Genomic DNA, 23,867 nt, shown 5'->3' on the forward strand with positions numbered 1-23,867 from the left:
TGGCATTCTAGAATTTCAAACATTCTAATTTGGAATTCTAGAACTCCAAACATTCTATTTTGGAATTCTAGAACTCCCAACATTCTATTTTGGCATTCTTGAACTCCCAACATTCTATTTTGGAATTCTAGAACTCCCAACATTCTATTTTGGCATTCTAGAACTCCCAACATTCTATTTTGGAATTCTAGAACTACCAACATTCTATTTTGGCATTCTAGAACTCCTAACATTCTATTTTGGAATTCTAGAACTACCGACATTCTATATTGGCATTCTAGAACTCCAAACATTCTATTTTGGAATTCTGCAACACCAACATTCTATTTTGGAATTCTAGAACTCCCAACATTCTATTTTGGCATTCTAGAACTCCCAACATTCTATTTTGGCATTCTAGAACTACCAACATTCTATTTTGGCATTCTAGAACTCCCAACATTCTATTTTGGAATTCTAGAAATACCAACATTCTATTTTGGCATTCTAGAACTCCCAACATTCTATTTTGGAATTCTGCAACACCAACATTCTATTTTGGATTTCTAGAACTCCCAACATTCTATTTTGGCATTCTAGAACTCCCAACATTCTATTTTGGAATTCTGCAACACCAACATTCTATTTTGGCATTCTAGAACTCCCAACATTCTATTTTGGCATTCTAGAACTCCCAACATTCTATTTTGGAATTCTGCAACACCAACATTCTATTTTGGATTTCTAGAACTCCCAACATTCTATTTTGGCATTCTAGAACTCCCAACATTCTATTTTGGAATTCTAGAACTACCAACATTCTATTTTGGCATTCTAGAACTCCAAACATTCTATTTTGGAATTCTGCAACACCAACATTCTATTTTGGAATTCTAGAACTCCCAACATTCTATTTTGGCATTCTAGAACTCCCAACATTCTATTGTGGCATTCTAGAACTCCCAACATTCTATTTTGGCATTCTAGAACTCCCAACATTCTATTTTGGAATTCTGCAACACCAACATTCTATTTTGGATTTCTAGAACTCCCAACATTCTATTTTGGCATTCTAGAACTCCCAACATTCTATTTTGGAATTCTAGAACTCCCAACATTCTATTTTGGAATTCTAGAACTACCAACATTCTATTTTGGCATTCTAGAACTCCAAACATTCTATTTTGGAATTCTGCAACACCAACATTCTATTTTGGATTTCTAGAACTCCCAACATTCTATTTTGGCATTCTAGAACTCCCAACATTCTATTTTGGAATTCTAGAACTACCAACATTCTATTTTGGCATTCTAGAACTCCAAACATTCTATGTTGGAATTCTGCAACACCAACATTCTATTTTGGATTTCTAGAACTCCCAACATTCTATTTTGGCATTCTAGAACTCCCAGCATTCTATTTTGGAATTATAGAACTCCCAACATTCTATTTTGGAATTCTAGAACTCCCAACATTCTATTTTGGCATTCTAGAACTCCCAACATTCTATTCTTGAATTCTGCAACACCAACATTCTGTTTTGGAATTCTAGAACTCCCAACATTCTATTTTGGCATTCTAGAACTCCCAACATTATATTTTGGAATTCTAGAACTACCAACATTCTATTTTGGCATTCTAGAACTCCCAACATTCTATTTTGGCATTCTAGAACTCCCAACATTCTATTTTGGCATTCTAGAACTCTTAACATTCTATTTTGGCATTCTAGAACTCCCAACATTCTATTTTGGAATTCTAGAACTCCAAACATTCTATTTTGGAATTCTAGAACTCCCAACATTCTATTTTGGCATTCTTGAACTCCCAACATTCTGTTTTGGAATTCTAGAACTCCCAACATTCTATTTTGGAATTCTAGAACTAGCAACATTCTATTTTGGCATTCTAGAACTCCAAACATTCTATTTTGGAATTCTAGAACTCCAAACATTCTATTTTGGAATTCTAGAACTCCCAACATTCTATTTTGGCATTCTTGAACTCCCAACATTCTATTTTGGAATTCTAGAACTCCCAACATTCTATTTTGGAATTCTGCAACATCAGCATTCTACTTTGGAATTCTAGAACTCCCAACATTCTATTTTGGAATTCTAGAACTCCAAACATTCTATTTTGGAATTCTAGAACTCCCAACATTCTATTATGGCATTCTAGAACTCCCAACATTCTATTTTGGCATTCTAGAACTCCCAACTTTCTATTTTGGAATTCTCGAACTACCAACATTCTTTTTTGGAATTCTAGAACTAGCAACATTCTATTTTGGCATTCTAGAACTCCCAACATTCTATTTTGGCATTCTAGAATTTCAAACATTCTAATTTGGAATTCTAGAACTCCAAACATTCTATTTTGGAATTCTAGAACTCCCAACATTCTATTTTGGCATTCTTGAACTCCCAACATTCTATTTTGGAATTCTAGAACTCCCAACATTCTATTTTGGCATTCTAGAACTCCCAACATTCTATTTTGGAATTCTAGAACTACCAACATTCTATTTTGGCATTCTAGAACTCCTAACATTCTATTTTGGAATTCTAGAACTACCGACATTCTATATTGGCATTCTAGAACTCCAAACATTCTATTTTGGAATTCTGCAACACCAACATTCTATTTTGGAATTCTAGAACTCCCAACATTCTATTTTGGCATTCTAGAACTCCCAACATTCTATTTTGGCATTCTAGAACTACCAACATTCTATTTTGGCATTCTAGAACTCCCAACATTCTATTTTGGAATTCTAGAAATACCAACATTCTATTTTGGCATTCTAGAACTCCCAACATTCTATTTTGGAATTCTGCAACACCAACATTCTATTTTGGATTTCTAGAACTCCCAACATTCTATTTTGGCATTCTAGAACTCCCAACATTCTATTTTGGAATTCTGCAACACCAACATTCTATTTTGGCATTCTAGAACTCCCAACATTCTATTTTGGCATTCTAGAACTCCCAACATTCTATTTTGGAATTCTGCAACACCAACATTCTATTTTGGATTTCTAGAACTCCCAACATTCTATTTTGGCATTCTAGAACTCCCAACATTCTATTTTGGAATTCTAGAACTACCAACATTCTATTTTTGGCATTCTAGAACTCCAAACATTCTATTTTGGAATTCTGCAACACCAACATTCTATTTTGGAATTCTAGAACTCCCAACATTCTATTTTGGCATTCTAGAACTCCCAACATTCTATTGTGGCATTCTAGAACTCCCAACATTCTATTTTGGCATTCTAGAACTCCCAACATTCTATTTTGGAATTCTGCAACACCAACATTCTATTTTGGATTTCTAGAACTCCCAACATTCTATTTTGGCATTCTAGAACTCCCAACATTCTATTTTGGAATTCTAGAACTCCCAACATTCTATTTTGGAATTCTAGAACTACCAACATTCTATTTTGGCATTCTAGAACTCCAAACATTCTATTTTGGAATTCTGCAACACCAACATTCTATTTTGGATTTCTAGAACTCCCAACATTCTATTTTGGCATTCTAGAACTCCCAACATTCTATTTTGGAATTCTAGAACTACCAACATTCTATTTTGGCATTCTAGAACTCCAAACATTCTATTTTGGAATTCTGCAACACCAACATTCTATTTTGGATTTCTAGAACTCCCAACATTCTATTTTGGCATTCTAGAACTCCCAGCATTCTATTTTGGAATTATAGAACTCCCAACATTCTATTTTGGAATTCTAGAACTCCCAACATTCTATTTTGGCATTCTAGAACTCCCAACATTCTATTCTTGAATTCTGCAACACCAACATTCTGTTTTGGAATTCTAGAACTCCCAACATTCTATTTTGGCATTCTAGAACTCCCAACATTATATTTTGGAATTCTAGAACTACCAACATTCTATTTTGGCATTCTAGAACTCCCAACATTCTATTTTGGCATTCTAGAACTCCCAACATTCTATTTTGGCATTCTAGAACTCTTAACATTCTATTTTGGCATTCTAGAACTCCCAACATTCTATTTTGGAATTCTAGAACTCCAAACATTCTATTTTGGAATTCTAGAACTCCCAACATTCTATTTTGGCATTCTTGAACTCCCAACATTCTGTTTTGGAATTCTAGAACTCCCAACATTCTATTTTGGAATTCTAGAACTAGCAACATTCTATTTTGGCATTCTAGAACTCCAAACATTCTATTTTGGAATTCTAGAACTCCAAACATTCTATTTTGGAATTCTAGAACTCCCAACATTCTATTTTGGCATTCTTGAACTCCCAACATTCTATTTTGGAATTCTAGAACTCCCAACATTCTATTTTGGAATTCTGCAACATCAGCATTCTACTTTGGAATTCTAGAACTCCCAACATTCTATTTTGGAATTCTAGAACTCCAAACATTCTATTTTGGAATTCTAGAACTCCCAACATTCTATTATGGCATTCTAGAACTCCCAACATTCTATTTTGGCATTCTAGAACTCCCAACTTTCTATTTTGGAATTCTCGAACTACCAACATTCTTTTTTGGAATTCTAGAACTAGCAACATTCTATTTTGGCATTCTAGAACTCCCAACATTCTATTTTGGCATTCTATAATTTCAAACATTCTATTTTGGAATTCTAGAACTCCAAACATTCTATTTTGGAATTCTAGAACTCCCAACATTCTATTTTGGCATTCTTGAACTCCCAACATTCTATTTTGGAATTCTAGAACTCCCAACATTCTATTTTGGAATTCTAGAACTACCAACATTCTATTTTGGCATTCTAGAACTCCTAACATTCTATTTTGGAATTCTAGAACTACCGACATTCTATATTGGCATTCTAGAACTCCAAACATTCTATTTTGGAATTCTGCAACACCAACATTCTATTTTGGAATTCTAGAACTCCCAACATTCTATTTTGGCATTCTAGAACTCCCAACATTCTATTTTGGCATTCTAGAACTACCAACATTCTATTTTGGCATTCTAGAACTCCCAACATTCTATTTTGGCATTCTAGAACTCCCAACATTCTATTCTTGAATTCTGCAACACCAACATTCTGTTTTGGAATTCTAGAACTCCCAACATTCTATTTTGGCATTCTAGAACTCCCAACATTATATTTTGGAATTCTAGAACTACCAACATTCTATTTTGGCATTCTAGAACTCCCAACATTCTATTTTGGCATTCTAGAACTCCCAACATTCTATTTTGGCATTCTAGAACTCTTAACATTCTATTTTGGCATTCTAGAACTCCCAACATTCTATTTTGGAATTCTAGAACTCCCAACATTCTATTTTGGAATTCTAGAACTAGCAACATTCTATTTTGGCATTCTAGAACTCCAAACATTCTATTTTGGAATTCTAGAACTCCAAACATTCTATTTTGGAATTCTAGAACTCCCAACATTCTATTTTGGCATTCTTGAACTCCCAACATTCTATTTTGGAATTCTAGAACTCCCAACATTCTATTTTGGAATTCTGCAACATCAGCATTCTACTTTGGAATTCTAGAACTCCCAACATTCTATTTTGGCATTCTAGAACTCCCAACATTCTATTTTGGAATTCTAGAACTCCCAACATTCTATTTTGGCATTCTAGAACTCCCAACATTCTATTGTGGCATTCCAGAACTCCCAACATTCTATTTTGGCATTCTAGAACTCCCAACATTCTATTTTGGCATTCTAGAACTCCCAACATTATATTTTGGCATTCTAGAACTCCCAACATTCTATTATGGCATTCTAGAACTCCCAACATTCTATTTTGGCATTCTAGAACTCCCAACATTCTATTTTGGCATTCTAGAACTCTTAACATTCTATTTTGGCATTCTAGAACTCCCAACATTCTATTTTGGAATTCTAGAACTACCAACATTCTATTTTGGAATTCTAGAACTACCAACATTCTATTTTGGAATTCTAGAACTACCAACATTCTATTTTGGCATTCTAGAACTCCCAACATTCTATTTTGGCATTCTAGAACTACCAACATTCTATTTTGGCATTCTAGAACTCCCAACATTCTATTTTGGCATTCTAGAACTCCCAGCATTCTATTTTGGAATTCTAGAACTCCCAACATTCTATTTTGGAATTCTGCAACACCAACATTCTATTTTGGCATTCTAGAACTACCAACATTCTATTTTGGCATTCTAGAACTCCCAACATTCTATTTTGGAATTCTAGAAATACCAACATTCTATTTTGGCATTCTAGAACTCCCAACATTCTATTTTGGAATTCTGCAACACCAACATTCTATTTTGGATTTCTAGAACTCCCAACATTCTATTTTGGCATTCTAGAACTCCCAACATTCTATTTTGGAATTCTGCAACACCAACATTCTATTTTGGCATTCTAGAACTCCCAACATTCTATTTTGGCATTCTAGAACTCCCAACATTCTATTTTGGAATTCTGCAACACCAACATTCTATTTTGGATTTCTAGAACTCCCAACATTCTATTTTGGCATTCTAGAACTCCCAACATTCTATTTTGGAATTCTAGAACTACCAACATTCTATTTTGGCATTCTAGAACTCCAAACATTCTATTTTGGAATTCTGCAACACCAACATTCTATTTTGGAATTCTAGAACTCCCAACATTCTATTTTGGCATTCTAGAACTCCCAACATTCTATTGTGGCATTCTAGAACTCCCAACATTCTATTTTGGCATTCTAGAACTCCCAACATTCTATTTTGGAATTCTGCAACACCAACATTCTATTTTGGATTTCTAGAACTCCCAACATTCTATTTTGGCATTCTAGAACTCCCAACATTCTATTTTGGAATTCTAGAACTCCCAACATTCTATTTTGGAATTCTAGAACTACCAACATTCTATTTTGGCATTCTAGAACTCCAAACATTCTATTTTGGAATTCTGCAACACCAACATTCTATTTTGGATTTCTAGAACTCCCAACATTCTATTTTGGCATTCTAGAACTCCCAACATTCTATTTTGGAATTCTAGAACTACCAACATTCTATTTTGGCATTCTAGAACTCCAAACATTCTATTTTGGAATTCTGCAACACCAACATTCTATTTTGGATTTCTAGAACTCCCAACATTCTATTTTGGCATTCTAGAACTCCCAGCATTCTATTTTGGAATTATAGAACTCCCAACATTCTATTTTGGAATTATAGAACTCCCAACATTCTATTTTGGCATTCTAGAACTCCCAACATTCTATTCTTGAATTCTGCAACACCAACATTCTGTTTTGGAATTCTAGAACTCCCAACATTCTATTTTGGCATTCTAGAACTCCCAACATTATATTTTGGAATTCTAGAACTACCAACATTCTATTTTGGCATTCTAGAACTCCCAACATTCTATTTTGGCATTCTAGAACTCCCAACATTTTATTTAGGCATTCTAGAACTCTTAACATTCTATTTTGGCATTCTAGAACTCCCAACATTCTATTTTGGAATTCTAGAACTCCAAACATTCTATTTTGGAATTCTGCAACACCAACATTCTATTTTGGAATTCTAGAACTCCCAACATTCTATTTTGGCATTCTAGAACTCCCAACATTCTATTTTGGCATTCTAGAACTACCAACATTCTATTTTGGCATTCTAGAACTCCCAACATTCTATTTTGGCATTCTAGAACTCCCAACATTCTATTCTTGAATTCTGCAACACCAACATTCTGTTTTGGAATTCTAGAACTCCCAACATTCTATTTTGGCATTCTAGAACTCCCAACATTATATTTTGGAATTCTAGAACTACCAACATTCTATTTTGGCATTCTAGAACTCCCAACATTCTATTTTGGCATTCTAGAACTCCCAACATTCTATTTTGGCATTCTAGAACTCTTAACATTCTATTTTGGCATTCTAGAACTCCCAACATTCTATTTTGGAATTCTAGAACTCCCAACATTCTATTTTGGAATTCTAGAACTACCAACATTCTATTTTGGCATTCTAGAACTCCAAACATTCTATTTTGGAATTCTGCAACACCAACATTCTATTTTGGATTTCTAGAACTCCCAACATTCTATTTTGGCATTCTAGAACTCCCAGCATTCTATTTTGGAATTATAGAACTCCCAACATTCTATTTTGGAATTCTAGAACTCCCAACATTCTATTTTGACATTCTAGAACTCCCAACATTCTATTCTTGAATTCTGCAACACCAACATTCTGTTTTGGAATTCTAGAACTCCCAACATTCTATTTTGGCATTCTAGAACTCCCAACATTATATTTTGGAATTCTAGAACTCCCAACATTCTATTTTGGCATTCTAGAACTCCCAACATTCTATTTTGGCATTCTAGAACTCTTAACATTCTATTTTGGCATTCTAGAACTCCCAACATTCTATTTTGGAATTCTAGAACTCCAAACATTCTATTTTGGAATTCTAGAACTCCCAACATTCTATTTTGGCATTCTTGAACTCCCAACATTCTGTTTTGGAATTCTAGAACTCCCAACATTCTATTTTGGAATTCTAGAACTAGCAACATTCTATTTTGGCATTCTAGAACTCCAAACATTCTATTTTGGAATTCTAGAACTCCAAACATTCTATTTTGGAATTCTAGAACTCCCAACATTCTATTTTGGCATTCTTGAACTCCCAACATTCTATTTTGGAATTCTAGAACTCCCAACATTCTATTTTGGAATTCTGCAACATCAGCATTCTACTTTGGAATTCTAGAACTCCCAACATTCTATTTTGGAATTCTAGAACTCCAAACATTCTATTTTGGAATTCTAGAACTCCCAACATTCTATTATGGCATTCTAGAACTCCCAACATTCTATTTTGGCATTCTAGAACTCCCAACTTTCTATTTTGGAATTCTCGAACTACCAACATTCTTTTTTGGAATTCTAGAACTAGCAACATTCTATTTTGGCATTCTAGAACTCCCAACATTCTATTTTGGCATTCTAGAATTTCAAACATTCTAATTTGGAATTCTAGAACTCCAAACATTCTATTTTGGAATTCTAGAACTCCCAACATTCTATTTTGGCATTCTTGAACTCCCAACATTCTATTTTGGAATTCTAGAACTCCCAACATTCTATTTTGGCATTCTAGAACTCCCAACATTCTATTTTGGAATTCTAGAACTACCAACATTCTATTTTGGCATTCTAGAACTCCTAACATTCTATTTTGGAATTCTAGAACTACCGACATTCTATATTGGCATTCTAGAACTCCAAACATTCTATTTTGGAATTCTGCAACACCAACATTCTATTTTGGAATTCTAGAACTCCCAACATTCTATTTTGGCATTCTAGAACTCCCAACATTCTATTTTGGCATTCTAGAACTACCAACATTCTATTTTGGCATTCTAGAACTCCCAACATTCTATTTTGGAATTCTAGAAATACCAACATTCTATTTTGGCATTCTAGAACTCCCAACATTCTATTTTGGAATTCTGCAACACCAACATTCTATTTTGGATTTCTAGAACTCCCAACATTCTATTTTGGCATTCTAGAACTCCCAACATTCTATTTTGGAATTCTGCAACACCAACATTCTATTTTGGCATTCTAGAACTCCCAACATTCTATTTTGGCATTCTAGAACTCCCAACATTCTATTTTGGAATTCTGCAACACCAACATTCTATTTTGGATTTCTAGAACTCCCAACATTCTATTTTGGCATTCTAGAACTCCCAACATTCTATTTTGGAATTCTAGAACTACCAACATTCTATTTTGGCATTCTAGAACTCCAAACATTCTATTTTGGAATTCTGCAACACCAACATTCTATTTTGGAATTCTAGAACTCCCAACATTCTATTTTGGCATTCTAGAACTCCCAACATTCTATTTTGGCATTCTAGAACTCCCAACATTTTATTTAGGCATTCTAGAACTCTTAACATTCTATTTTGGCATTCTAGAACTCCCAACATTCTATTTTGGAATTCTAGAACTCCAAACATTCTATTTTGGAATTCTAGAACTCCCAACATTCTATTTTGGCATTCTTGAACTCCCAACATTCTGTTTTGGAATTCTAGAACTCCCAACATTCTATTTTGGAATTCTAGAACTCCCAACATTCTATTTTGGCATTCTAGAACTACCAACATTCTATTTTGGCATTCTAGAACTCCCAACATTCTATTTTGGAATTCTAGAAATACCAACATTCTATTTTGGCATTCTAGAACTCCCAACATTCTATTTTGGAATTCTGCAACACCAACATTCTATTTTGGATTTCTAGAACTCCCAACATTCTATTTTGGCATTCTAGAACTCCCAACATTCTATTTTGGAATTCTGCAACACCAACATTCTATTTTGGCATTCTAGAACTCCCAACATTCTATTTTGGCATTCTAGAACTCCCAACATTCTATTTTGGAATTCTGCAACACCAACATTCTATTTTGGATTTCTAGAACTCCCAACATTCTATTTTGGCATTCTAGAACTCCCAACATTCTATTTTGGAATTCTAGAACTACCAACATTCTATTTTGGCATTCTAGAACTCCAAACATTCTATTTTGGAATTCTGCAACACCAACATTCTATTTTGGAATTCTAGAACTCCCAACATTCTATTTTGGCATTCTAGAACTCCCAACATTCTATTGTGGCATTCTAGAACTCCCAACATTCTATTTTGGCATTCTAGAACTCCCAACATTCTATTTTGGAATTCTGCAACACCAACATTCTATTTTGGATTTCTAGAACTCCCAACATTCTATTTTGGCATTCTAGAACTCCCAACATTCTATTTTGGAATTCTAGAACTCCCAACATTCTATTTTGGAATTCTAGAACTACCAACATTCTATTTTGGCATTCTAGAACTCCAAACATTCTATTTTGGAATTCTGCAACACCAACATTCTATTTTGGATTTCTAGAACTCCCAACATTCTATTTTGGCATTCTAGAACTCCCAACATTCTATTTTGGAATTCTAGAACTACCAACATTCTATTTTGGCATTCTAGAACTCCAAACATTCTATTTTGGAATTCTGCAACACCAACATTCTATTTTGGATTTCTAGAACTCCCAACATTCTATTTTGGCATTCTAGAACTCCCAGCATTCTATTTTGGAATTATAGAACTCCCAACATTCTATTTTGGAATTCTAGAACTCCCAACATTCTATTTTGGCATTCTAGAACTCCCAACATTCTATTCTTGAATTCTGCAACACCAACATTCTGTTTTGGAATTCTAGAACTCCCAGCATTCTATTTTGGCATTCTAGAACTCCCAACATTATATTTTGGAATTCTAGAACTACCAACATTCTATTTTGGCATTCTAGAACTCCCAACATTCTATTTTGGCATTCTAGAACTCCCAACATTCTATTTTGGAATTCTAGAACTAGCAACATTCTATTTTGGCATTCTAGAACTCCAAACATTCTATTTTGGAATTCTAGAACTCCAAACATTCTATTTTGGAATTCTAGAACTCCCAACATTCTATTTTGGCATTCTTGAACTCCCAACATTCTATTTTGGAATTCTAGAACTCCCAACATTCTATTTTGGAATTCTGCAACATCAGCATTCTACTTTGGAATTCTAGAACTCCCAACATTCTATTTTGGAATTCTAGAACTCCAAACATTCTATTTTGGAATTCTAGAACTCCCAACATTCTATTATGGCATTCTAGAACTCCCAACATTCTATTTTGGCATTCTAGAACTCCCAACTTTCTATTTTGGAATTCTCGAACTACCAACATTCTTTTTTGGAATTCTAGAACTAGCAACATTCTATTTTGGCATTCTAGAACTCCCAACATTCTATTTTGGCATTCTATAATTTCAAACATTCTATTTTGGAATTCTAGAACTCCAAACATTCTATTTTGGAATTCTAGAACTCCCAACATTCTATTTTGGCATTCTTGAACTCCCAACATTCTATTTTGGAATTCTAGAACTCCCAACATTCTATTTTGGAATTCTAGAACTACCAACATTCTATTTTGGCATTCTAGAACTCCTAACATTCTATTTTGGAATTCTAGAACTACCGACATTCTATATTGGCATTCTAGAACTCCAAACATTCTATTTTGGAATTCTGCAACACCAACATTCTATTTTGGAATTCTAGAACTCCCAACATTCTATTTTGGCATTCTAGAACTCCCAACATTCTATTTTGGCATTCTAGAACTCCCAACATTCTATTTTGGAATTCTAGAAATACCAACATTCTATTTTGGCATTCTAGAACTCCCAACATTCTATTTTGGAATTCTGCAACACCAACATTCTATTTTGGATTTCTAGAACTCCCAACATTCTATTTTGGCATTCTAGAACTCCCAGCATTCTATTTTGGAATTCTAGAACTCCCAACATTCTATTTTGGAATTCTGCAACACCAACATTCTATTTTGGCATTCTAGAACTACCAACATTCTATTTTGGCATTCTAGAACTCCCAACATTCTATTTTGGAATTCTAGAAATACCAACATTCTATTTTGGCATTCTAGAACTCCCAACATTCTATTTTGGAATTCTGCAACACCAACATTCTATTTTGGATTTCTAGAACTACCAACATTCTATTTTGGCATTCTAGAACTCCCAGCATTCTATTTTGGAATTCTAGAACTCCCAACATTCTATTTTGGAATTCTAGAACTCCCAACATTCTATTTTGGCATTCTAGAACTCCCAACATTCTATTTTGGCATTCTAGAACTACCAACATTCTATTTTGGCATTCTAGAACTCCCAACATTCTATTTTGGAATTCTAGAAATACCAACATTCTATTTTGGCATTCTAGAACTCCCAACATTCTATTTTGGAATTCTGCAACACCAACATTCTATTTTGGATTTCTAGAACTCCCAACATTCTATTTTGGCATTCTAGAACTCCCAGCATTCTATTTTGGAATTATAGAACTCCCAACATTCTATTTTGGAATTCTGCAACACCAACATTCTATTTTGGCATTCTAGAACTACCAACATTCTATTTTGGCATTCTAGAACTCCCAACATTCTATTTTGGAATTCTAGAAATACCAACATTCTATTTTGGCATTCTAGAACTCCCAACATTCTATTTTGGAATTCTGCAACACCAACATTCTATTTTGGATTTCTAGAACTCCCAACATTCTATTTTGGCATTCTAGAACTCCCAACATTCTATTTTGGAATTCTGCAACACCAACATTCTATTTTGGCATTCTAGAACTCCCAACATTCTATTTTGGCATTCTAGAACTCCCAACATTCTATTTTGGAATTCTGCAACACCAACATTCTATTTTGGATTTCTAGAACTCCCAACATTCTATTTTGGCATTCTAGAACTCCCAACATTCTATTTTGGAATTCTAGAACTACCAACATTCTATTTTGGCATTCTAGAACTCCCAACATTCTATTTTGGCATTCTAGAACTCCCAACATTCTATTTTGGAATTCTAGAACTCCCAACATTCTATTTTGGAATTCTGCAACACCAACATTCTATTTTGGCATTCTAGAACTCCAAACATTCTATTTTGGAATTCTGCAACACCAACATTCTATTTTGGATTTCTAGAACTCCCAACATTCTATTTTGGCATTCTAGAACTCCAAACATTCTATTTTGGAATTCTGCAACACCAACATTCTATTTTGGATTTCTAGAACTCCCAACATTCTATTTTGGCATTCTAGAACTCCCAGCATTCTATTTTGGAATTCTAGAACTCCCAACATTCTATTTTGGAATTCTGCAACACCAACATTCTATTTTGGAATTCTAGAACTACCAACATTCTATTTTGGCATTCTAGAACTCCAAACATTCTATTTTGGAATTCTGCAACACCAACATTCTATTTTGGATTTCTAGAACTCCCAACATTCTATTTTGGCATTCTAGAACTCCCAGCATTCTATTTTGGAATTCTAGAACTCCCAACATTCTATTTTGGAATTCTGCAACACCAACATTCTATTTTGGAATTCTAGAACTCCCAACATTCTATTTTGACATTCTAGAACTCCCAACATTCTATTTTGGAATTCTACAACTACCAACATTCTATTTTGGCATTCTAGAACTCCCAACATTCTATTTTGGAATTCTGCAACACCAACATTCTATTTTGGAATTCTAGAACTCCCAATATTCTATTTTGTCATTCTAGAACTCCCAACATTCTATTTTGGCATTCTAGAACTCCCAACATTCTATTTTGGCATTCTAGAACTCCCAACATTCTATTTTGGCATTCTTGAACTCCCAACATTCTATTTTGGAATTCTAGAACTCCCAACATTCTATTTTGGAATTCTAGAACTCCCAACATTCTATTTTGGAATTCTGCAACACCAACATTCTATTTTGGAATTCTAGAACTCCCAACATTCTATTTTGGCATTCTAGAACTCCCAACATTCTATTTTGGAATTCTGCAACACCAACATTCTATTTTGGATTTCTAGAACTCCCAACATTCTATTTTGGCATTCTAGAACTCCCAACATTCTATTTTGGAATTCTAGAACTACCAACATTCTATTTTGGCATTCTAGAACTCCAAACATTCTATTTTGGAATTCTGCAACACCAACATTCTATTTTGGATTTCTAGAACTCCCAACATTCTATTTTGGCATTCTAGAACTACCAACATTCTATTTTGGCATTCTAGAACTCCAAACATTCTATTTTGGAATTCTGCAACACCAACATTCTATTTTGGAATTCTAGAACTCCCAACATTCTATTTTGGCATTCTAGAACTCCCAACATTCTATTGTGGCATTCTAGAACTCCCAACATTCTATTTTGGCATTCTAGAACTCCCAACATTCTATTTTGGAATTCTGCAACACCAACATTCTATTTTGGATTTCTAGAACTCCCAACATTCTATTTTGGCATTCTAGAACTCCCAACATTCTATTTTGGAATTCTAGAACTCCCAACATTCTATTTTGGAATTCTAGAACTACCAACATTCTATTTTGGCATTCTAGAACTCCAAACATTCTATTTTGGAATTCTGCAACACCAACATTCTATTTTGGATTTCTAGAACTCCCAACATTCTATTTTGGCATTCTAGAACTCCCAACATTCTATTTTGGAATTCTAGAACTACCAACATTCTATTTTGGCATTCTAGAACTCCAAACATTCTATTTTGGAATTCTGCAACACCAACATTCTATTTTGGCATTCTAGAACTCCCAGCATTCTATTTTGGAATTATAGAACTCCCAACATTCTATTTTGGAATTCTAGAACTCCCAACATTCTATTTTGGCATTCTAGAACTCCCAACATTCTATTCTTGAATTCTGCAACACCAACATTCTGTTTTGGAATTCTAGAACTCCCAACATTCTATTTTGGCATTCTAGAACTCCCAACATTATATTTTGGAATTCTAGAACTACCAACATTCTATTTTGGCATTCTAGAACTCCCAACATTCTATTTTGGCATTCTAGAACTCCCAACATTCTATTTTGGCATTCTAGAACTCTTAACATTCTATTTTGGCATTCTAGAACTCCCAACATTCTATTTTGGAATTCTAGAACTCCCAACATTCTATTTTGGCATTCTTGAACTCCCAACATTCTGTTTTGGAATTCTAGAACTCCCAACATTCTATTTTGGAATTCTAGAACTAGCAACATTCTATTTTGGCATTCTAGAACTCCCAACATTCTATTTTGGAATTCTAGAACTCCAAACATTCTATTTTGGAATTCTAGAACTCCCAACATTCTATTTTGGCATTCTTGAACTCCCAACATTCTATTTTGGAATTCTAGAACTCCCAACATTCTATTTTGGAATTCTGCAACATCAGCATTCTACTTTGGAATTCTAGAACTCCCAACATTCTATTTTGGAATTCTAGAACTCCAAACATTCTATTTTGGAATTCTAGAACTCCCAACATTCTATTATGGCATTCTAGAACTCCCAACATTCTATTTTGGCATTCTAGAACTCCCAACTTTCTATTTTGGAATTCTCGAACTACCAACATTCTTTTTTGGAATTCTAGAACTAGCAACATTCTATTTTGGCATTCTAGAACTCCCAACATTCTATTTTGGCATTGTAGAATTTCAAACATTCTATTTTGGAATTCTAGAACTCCAAACATTCTATTTTGGAATTCTAGAACTCCCAACATTCTATTTTGGCATTCTTGAACTCCCAACATTCTATTTTGGAATTCTAGAACTCCCAACATTCTATTTTGGCATTCTAGAACTCCCAACATTCTATTTTGGAATTCTAGAACTACCAACATTCTATTTTGGCATTCTAGAACTCCTAACATTCTATTTTGGAATTCTAGAACTACCGACATTCTATATTGGCATTCTAGAACTCCAAACATTCTATTTTGGAATTCTGCAACACCAACATTCTATTTTGGAATTCTAGAACTCCCAACATTCTATTTTGGCATTCTAGAACTCCCAACATTCTATTTTGGCATTCTAGAACTACCAACATTCTATTTTGGCATTCTAGAACTCCCAACATTCTATTTTGGCATTCTAGAACTCCCAGCATTCTATTTTGGAATTCTAGAACTCCCAACATTCTATTTTGGAATTCTGCAACACCAACATTCTATTTTGGCATTCTAGAACTACCAACATTCTATTTTGGCATTCTAGAACTCCCAACATTCTATTTTGGAATTCTAGAAATACCAACATTCTATTTTGGCATTCTAGAACTCCCAACATTCTATTTTGGAATTCTGCAACACCAACATTCTATTTTGGATTTCTAGAACTCCCAACATTCTATTTTGGCATTCTAGAACTCCCAACATTCTATTTTGGAATTCTGCAACACCAACATTCTATTTTGGCATTCTAGAACTCCCAACATTCTATTTTGGAATTCTGCAACACCAACATTCTATTTTGGATTTCTAGAACTCCCAACATTCTATTTTGGCATTCTAGAACTCCCAACATTCTATTTTGGAATTCTAGAACTACCAACATTCTATTTTGGCATTCTAGAACTCCAAACATTCTATTTTGGAATTATGCAACACCAACATTCTATTTTGGAATTCTAGAACTCCCAACATTCTATTTTGGCATTCTAGAACTCCCAACATTCTATTGTGGCATTCCAGAACTCCCAACATTCTATTTTGGCATTCTAGAACTCCCAACATTCTATTTTGGCATTCTAGAACTCCCAACATTCTATTTTGGCATTCTAGAACTCCCAACATTCTATTATGGCATTCTAGAACTCCCAACATTCTATTTTGGCATTCTAGAACTCCCAACATTCTATTTTGGCATTCTAGAACTCTTAACATTCTATTTTGGCATTCTAGAACTCCCAACATTCTATTTTGAAATTCTAGAACTACCAACATTCTATTTTGGAATTCTAGAACTACCAACATTCTATTTTGGAATTCTAGAACTACCAACATTCTATTTTGGCATTCTAGAACTCCCAACATTCTATTTTGGCATTCTAGAACTACCAACATTCTATTTTGGCATTCTAGAACTCCCAACATTCTATTTTGGAATTCTAGAAATACCAACATTCTATTTTGGCATTCTAGAACTCCCAACATTCTATTTTGGAATTCTGCAACACCAACATTCTATTTTGGATTTCTAGAACTCCCAACATTCTATTTTGGCATTCTAGAACTCCCAGCATTCTATTTTGGAATTATAGAACTCCCAACATTCTATTTTGGAATTCTGCAACACCAACATTCTATTTTGGCATTCTAGAACTACCAACATTCTATTTTGGCATTCTAGAACTCCCAACATTCTATTTTGGAATTCTAGAAATACCAACATTCTATTTTGGCATTCTAGAACTCCCAACATTCTATTTTGGAATTCTGCAACACCAACATTCTATTTTGGATTTCTAGAACTCCCAACATTCTATTTTGGCATTCTAGAACTCCCAACATTCTATTTTGGAATTCTGCAACACCAACATTCTATTTTGGCATTCTAGAACTCCCAACATTCTATTTTGGCATTCTAGAACTCCAAACATTCTATTTTGGAATTCTGCAACACCAACATTCTATTTTGGATTTCTAGAACTCCCAACATTCTATTTTGGCATTCTAGAACTCCCAGCATTCTATTTTGGAATTCTAGAACTCCCAACATTCTATTTTGGAATTCTGCAACACCAACATTCTATTTTGGAATTCTAGAACTCCCAACATTCTATTTTGACATTCTAGAACTCCCAACATTCTATTTTGGAATTCTACAACTACCAACATTCTATTTTGGCATTCTAGAACTCCCAACATTCTATTTTGGAATTCTGCAACACCAACATTCTATTTTGGAATTCTAGAACTCCCAATATTCTATTTTGTCATTCTAGAACTCCCAACATTCTATTTTGGCATTCTAGAACTCCCAACATTCTATTTTGGCATTCTTGAACTCCCAACATTCTATTTTGGAATTCTAGAACTCCCAACATTCTATTTTGGAATTCTAGAACTCCCAACATTCTATTTTGGAATTCTGCAACACCAACATTCTATTTTGGAATTCTAGAACTCCCAACATTCTATTTTGGCATTCTAGAACTCCCAACATTCTATTTTGGAATTCTGCAACACCAACATTCTATTTTGGATTTCTAGAACTCCCAACATTCTATTTTGGCATTCTAGAACTCCCAACATTCTATTTTGGAATTCTAGAACTACCAACATTCTATTTTGGCATTCTAGAACTCCAAACATTCTATTTTGGAATTCTGCAACACCAACATTCTATTTTGGATTTCTAGAACTCCCAACATTCTGTTTTGGCATTCTAGAACTCCCAGCATTCTATTTTGGAATTCTAGAACTCCCAACATTCTATTTTGGAATTCTGCAACACCAACATTCTATTTTGACATTCTAGAACTCCCAACATTCTATTTTGGCATTCTAGAACTCCCAACATTCTATTTTGAAATTCTAGAAATACCAACATTCTATTTTGGCATTCTAGAACTCCCAACATTCTATTTTGGAATTCTGCAACACCAACATTCTATTTTGGATTTCTAGAACTCCCAACATTCTATTTTGGCATTCTAGAACTCCCAACATTCTATTTTGGAATTCTGCAACACCAACATTCTATTTTGGCATTCTGCAACACCAACATTCTATTTTGGCATTCTAGAACTCCCAACATTCTATTTTGGCATTCTAGAACTCCCAACATTCTATTTTGGAATTCTGCAACACCAACATTCTATTTTGGATTTCTAGAACTCCCAACATTCTATTTTGGCATTCTAGAACTCCCAACATTCTATTTTGGAATTCTAGAACTACCAACATTCTATTTTGGCATTCTAGAACTCCAAACATTCTATTTTGAAATTCTGCAACACCAACATTCTATTTTGGAATTCTAGAACTCCCAACATTCTATTTTGTCATTCTAGAACTCCCAACATTCTATTGTGGCATTCTAGAACTCCCAACATTCTATTTTGGCATTCTAGAACTCCCAACATTCTATTTTGGAATTCTACAACTACCAACATTCTATTTTGGCATTCTAGAACTCCCAACATTCTATTTTGGAATTCTGCAACACCAACATTCTATTTTGGATTTCTAGAACTCCCAACATTCTATTTTGGCATTCTAGAACTCCCAACATTCTATTTTGGAATTCTGCAACACCAACATTCTATTTTGGCATTCTGCAACACCAACATTCTATTTTGGCATTCTAGAACTCCCAACATTCTATTTTGGCATTCTAGAACTCCCAACATTCTATTTTGGAATTCTGCAACACCAACATTCTATTTTGGATTTCTAGAACTCCCAACATTCTATTTTGGCATTCTAGAACTCCCAGCATTCTATTTTGGAATTCTAGAACTCCCAACATTCTATTTTGGAATTCTGCAACACCAACATTCTATTTTGACATTCTAGAACTCCCAACATTCTATTTTGGCATTCTAGAACTCCCAACATTCTATTTTGAAATTCTAGAAATACCAACATTCTATTTTGGCATTCTAGAACTCCCAACATTCTATTTTGGAATTCTGCAACACCAACATTCTATTTTGGATTTCTAGAACTCCCAACATTCTATTTTGGCATTCTAGAACTCCCAACATTCTATTTTGGAATTCTGCAACACCAACATTCTATTTTGGCATTCTGCAACACCAACATTCTATTTTGGCATTCTAGAACTCCCAACATTCTATTTTGGCATTCTAGAACTCCCAACATTCTATTTTGGAATTCTGCAACACCAACATTCTATTTTGGATTTCTAGAACTCCCAACATTCTATTTTGGCATTCTAGAACTCCCAACATTCTATTTTGGAATTCTAGAACTACCAACATTCTATTTTGGCATTCTAGAACTCCAAACATTCTATTTTGAAATTCTGCAACACCAACATTCTATTTTGGAATTCTAGAACTCCCAACATTCTATTTTGTCATTCTAGAACTCCCAACATTCTATTGTGGCATTCTAGAACTCCCAACATTCTATTTTGGCATTCTAGAACTCCCAACATTCTATTTTGGAATTCTACAACTACCAACATTCTATTTTGGCATTCTAGAACTCCCAACATTCTATTTTGGAATTCTGCAACACCAACATTCTATTTTGGATTTCTAGAACTCCCAACATTCTATTTTGGCATTCTAGAACTCCCAACATTCTATTTTGGAATTCTGCAACACCAACATTCTATTTTGGCATTCTGCAACACCAACATTCTATTTTGGCATTCTAGAACTCCCAACATTCTATTTTGGCATTCTAGAACTCCCAACATTCTATTTTGGAATTCTGCAACACCAACATTCTATTTTGGATTTCTAGAACTCCCAACATTCTATTTTGGCATTCTAGAACTCCCAACATTCTATTTTGGAATTCTAGAACTACCAACATTCTATTTTGGAATTCTAGAACTACCAACATTCTATTTTGGAATTCTAGAACTACCAACATTCTATTTTGGCATTCTAGAACTCCCAACATTCTATTTTGGCATTCTAGAACTACCAACATTCTATTTTGGCATTCTAGAACTCCCAACATTCTATTTTGGAATTCTAGAAATACCAACATTCTATTTTGGCATTCTAGAACTCCCAACATTCTATTTTGGAATTCTGCAACACCAACATTCTATTTTGGATTTCTAGAACTCCCAACATTCTATTTTGGCATTCTAGAACTCCCAGCATTCTATTTTGGCATTCTAGAACTCCCAACTTTCTATTTTGGAATTCTCGAACTACCAACATTCTTTTTTGGAATTCTAGAACTAGCAACATTCTATTTTGGCATTCTAGAACTCCCAACATTCTATTTTGGCATTCTAGAATTTCAAACATTCTATTTTGGAATTCTAGAACTCCAAACATTCTATTTTGGAATTCTAGAACTCCCAACATTCTATTTTGGCATTCTTGAACTCCCAACATTCTATTTTGGAATTCTAGAACTCCCAACATTCTATTTTGGCATTCTAGAACTCCCAACATTCTATTTTGGAATTCTAGAACTACCAACATTCTATTTTGGCATTCTAGAACTCCTAACATTCTATTTTGGAATTCTAGAACTACCGACATTCTATATTGGCATTCTAGAACTCCAAACATTCTATTTTGGAATTCTGCAACACCAACATTCTATTTTGGAATTCTAGAACTCCCAACATTCTATTTTGGCATTCTAGAACTCCCAACATTCTATTTTGGCATTCTAGAACTACCAACATTCTATTTTGGCATTCTAGAACTCCCAACATTCTATTTTGGAATTCTAGAAATACCAACATTCTATTTTGGCATTCTAGAACTCCCACCATTCTATTTTGGAATTCTGCAACACCAACATTCTATTTTGGATTTCTAGAACTCCCAACATTCTATTTTGGCATTCTAGAACTCCCAGCATTCTATTTTGGAATTCTAGAACTCCCAACATTCTATTTTGGAATTCTGCAACACCAACATTCTATTTTGGCATTCTAGAACTACCAACATTCTATTTTGGCATTCTAGAACTCCCAACATTCTATTTTGGAATTCTAGAAATACCAACATTCTATTTTGGCATTCTAGAACTCCCAACATTCTATTTTGGAATTCTGCAACACCAACATTCTATTTTGGATTTCTAGAACTCCCAACATTCTATTTTGGCATTCTAGAACTCCCAACATTCTATTTTGGAATTCTGCAACACCAACATTCTATTTTGGCATTCTAGAACTCCCAACATTCTATTTTGGAATTCTGCAACACCAACATTCTATTTTGGATTTCTAGAACTCCCAACATTCTATTTTGGCATTCTAGAACTCCCAACATTCTATTTTGGAATTCTAGAACTACCAACATTCTATTTTGGCATTCTAGAACTCCAAACATTCTATTTTGGAATTATGCAACACCAACATTCTATTTTGGAATTCTAGAACTCCCAACATTCTATTTTGGCATTCTAGAACTCCCAACATTCTATTGTGGCATTCCAGAACTCCCAACATTCTATTTTGGCATTCTAGAACTCCCAACATTCTATTTTGGCATTCTAGAACTCCCAACATTCTATTTTGGCATTCTAGAACTCCCAACATTCTATTATGGCATTCTAGAACTCCCAACATTCTATTTTGGCATTCTAGAACTCTTAACATTCTATTTTGGCATTCTAGAACTCCCAACATTCTATTTTGAAATTCTAGAACTACCAACATTCTATTTTGGAATTCTAGAACTACCAACATTCTATTTTGGAATTCTAGAACTACTAACATTCTATTTTGGCATTCTAGAACTCCCAACATTCTATTTTGGCATTCTAGAACTACCAACATTCTATTTTGGCATTCTAGAACTCCCAACATTCTATTTTGGAATTCTAGAAATACCAACATTCTATTTTGGCATTCTAGAACTCCCAACATTCTATTTTGGAATTCTGCAACACCAACATTCTATTTTGGATTTCTAGAACTCCCAACATTCTATTTTGGCATTCTAGAACTCCCAGCATTCTATTTTGGAATTATAGAACTCCCAACATTCTATTTTGGAATTCTGCAACACCAACATTCTATTTTGGCATTCTAGAACTACCAACATTCTATTTTGGCATTCTAGAACTCCCAACATTCTATTTTGGAATTCTAGAAATACCAACATTCTATTTTGGCATTCTAGAACTCCCAACATTCTATTTTGGAATTCTGCAACACCAACATTCTATTTTGGATTTCTAGAACTCCCAACATTCTATTTTGGAATTCTGCAACACCAACATTCTATTTTGGCATTCTAGAACTCCCAACATTCTATTTTGGCATTCTAGAACTCCCAACATTCTATTTTGGAATTCTGCAACACCAACATTCTATTTTGGATTTCTAGAACTCCCAACATTCTATTTTGGCATTCTAGAACTCCCAACATTCTATTTTGGAATTCTAGAACTACCAACATTCTATTTTGGCATTCTAGAACTCCCAACATTCTATTGTGGCATTCTAGAACTCCCAACATTCTATTTTGGAATTCTGCAACACCAACATTCTATTTTGGATTTCTAGAACTCCCAACATTCTATTTTGGCATTCTAGAACTCCCAACATTCTATTTTGGAATTCTGCAACACCAACATTCTATTTTGGCATTCTAGAACTCCCAACATTCTATTTTGGCATTCTAGAACTCCCAACAT

Source organism: Pseudophryne corroboree (assembly GCF_028390025.1).
Source record: "Pseudophryne corroboree isolate aPseCor3 chromosome 1 unlocalized genomic scaffold, aPseCor3.hap2 SUPER_1_unloc_2, whole genome shotgun sequence".
Taxonomy (NCBI): Eukaryota; Metazoa; Chordata; class Amphibia; order Anura; family Myobatrachidae; genus Pseudophryne; species Pseudophryne corroboree.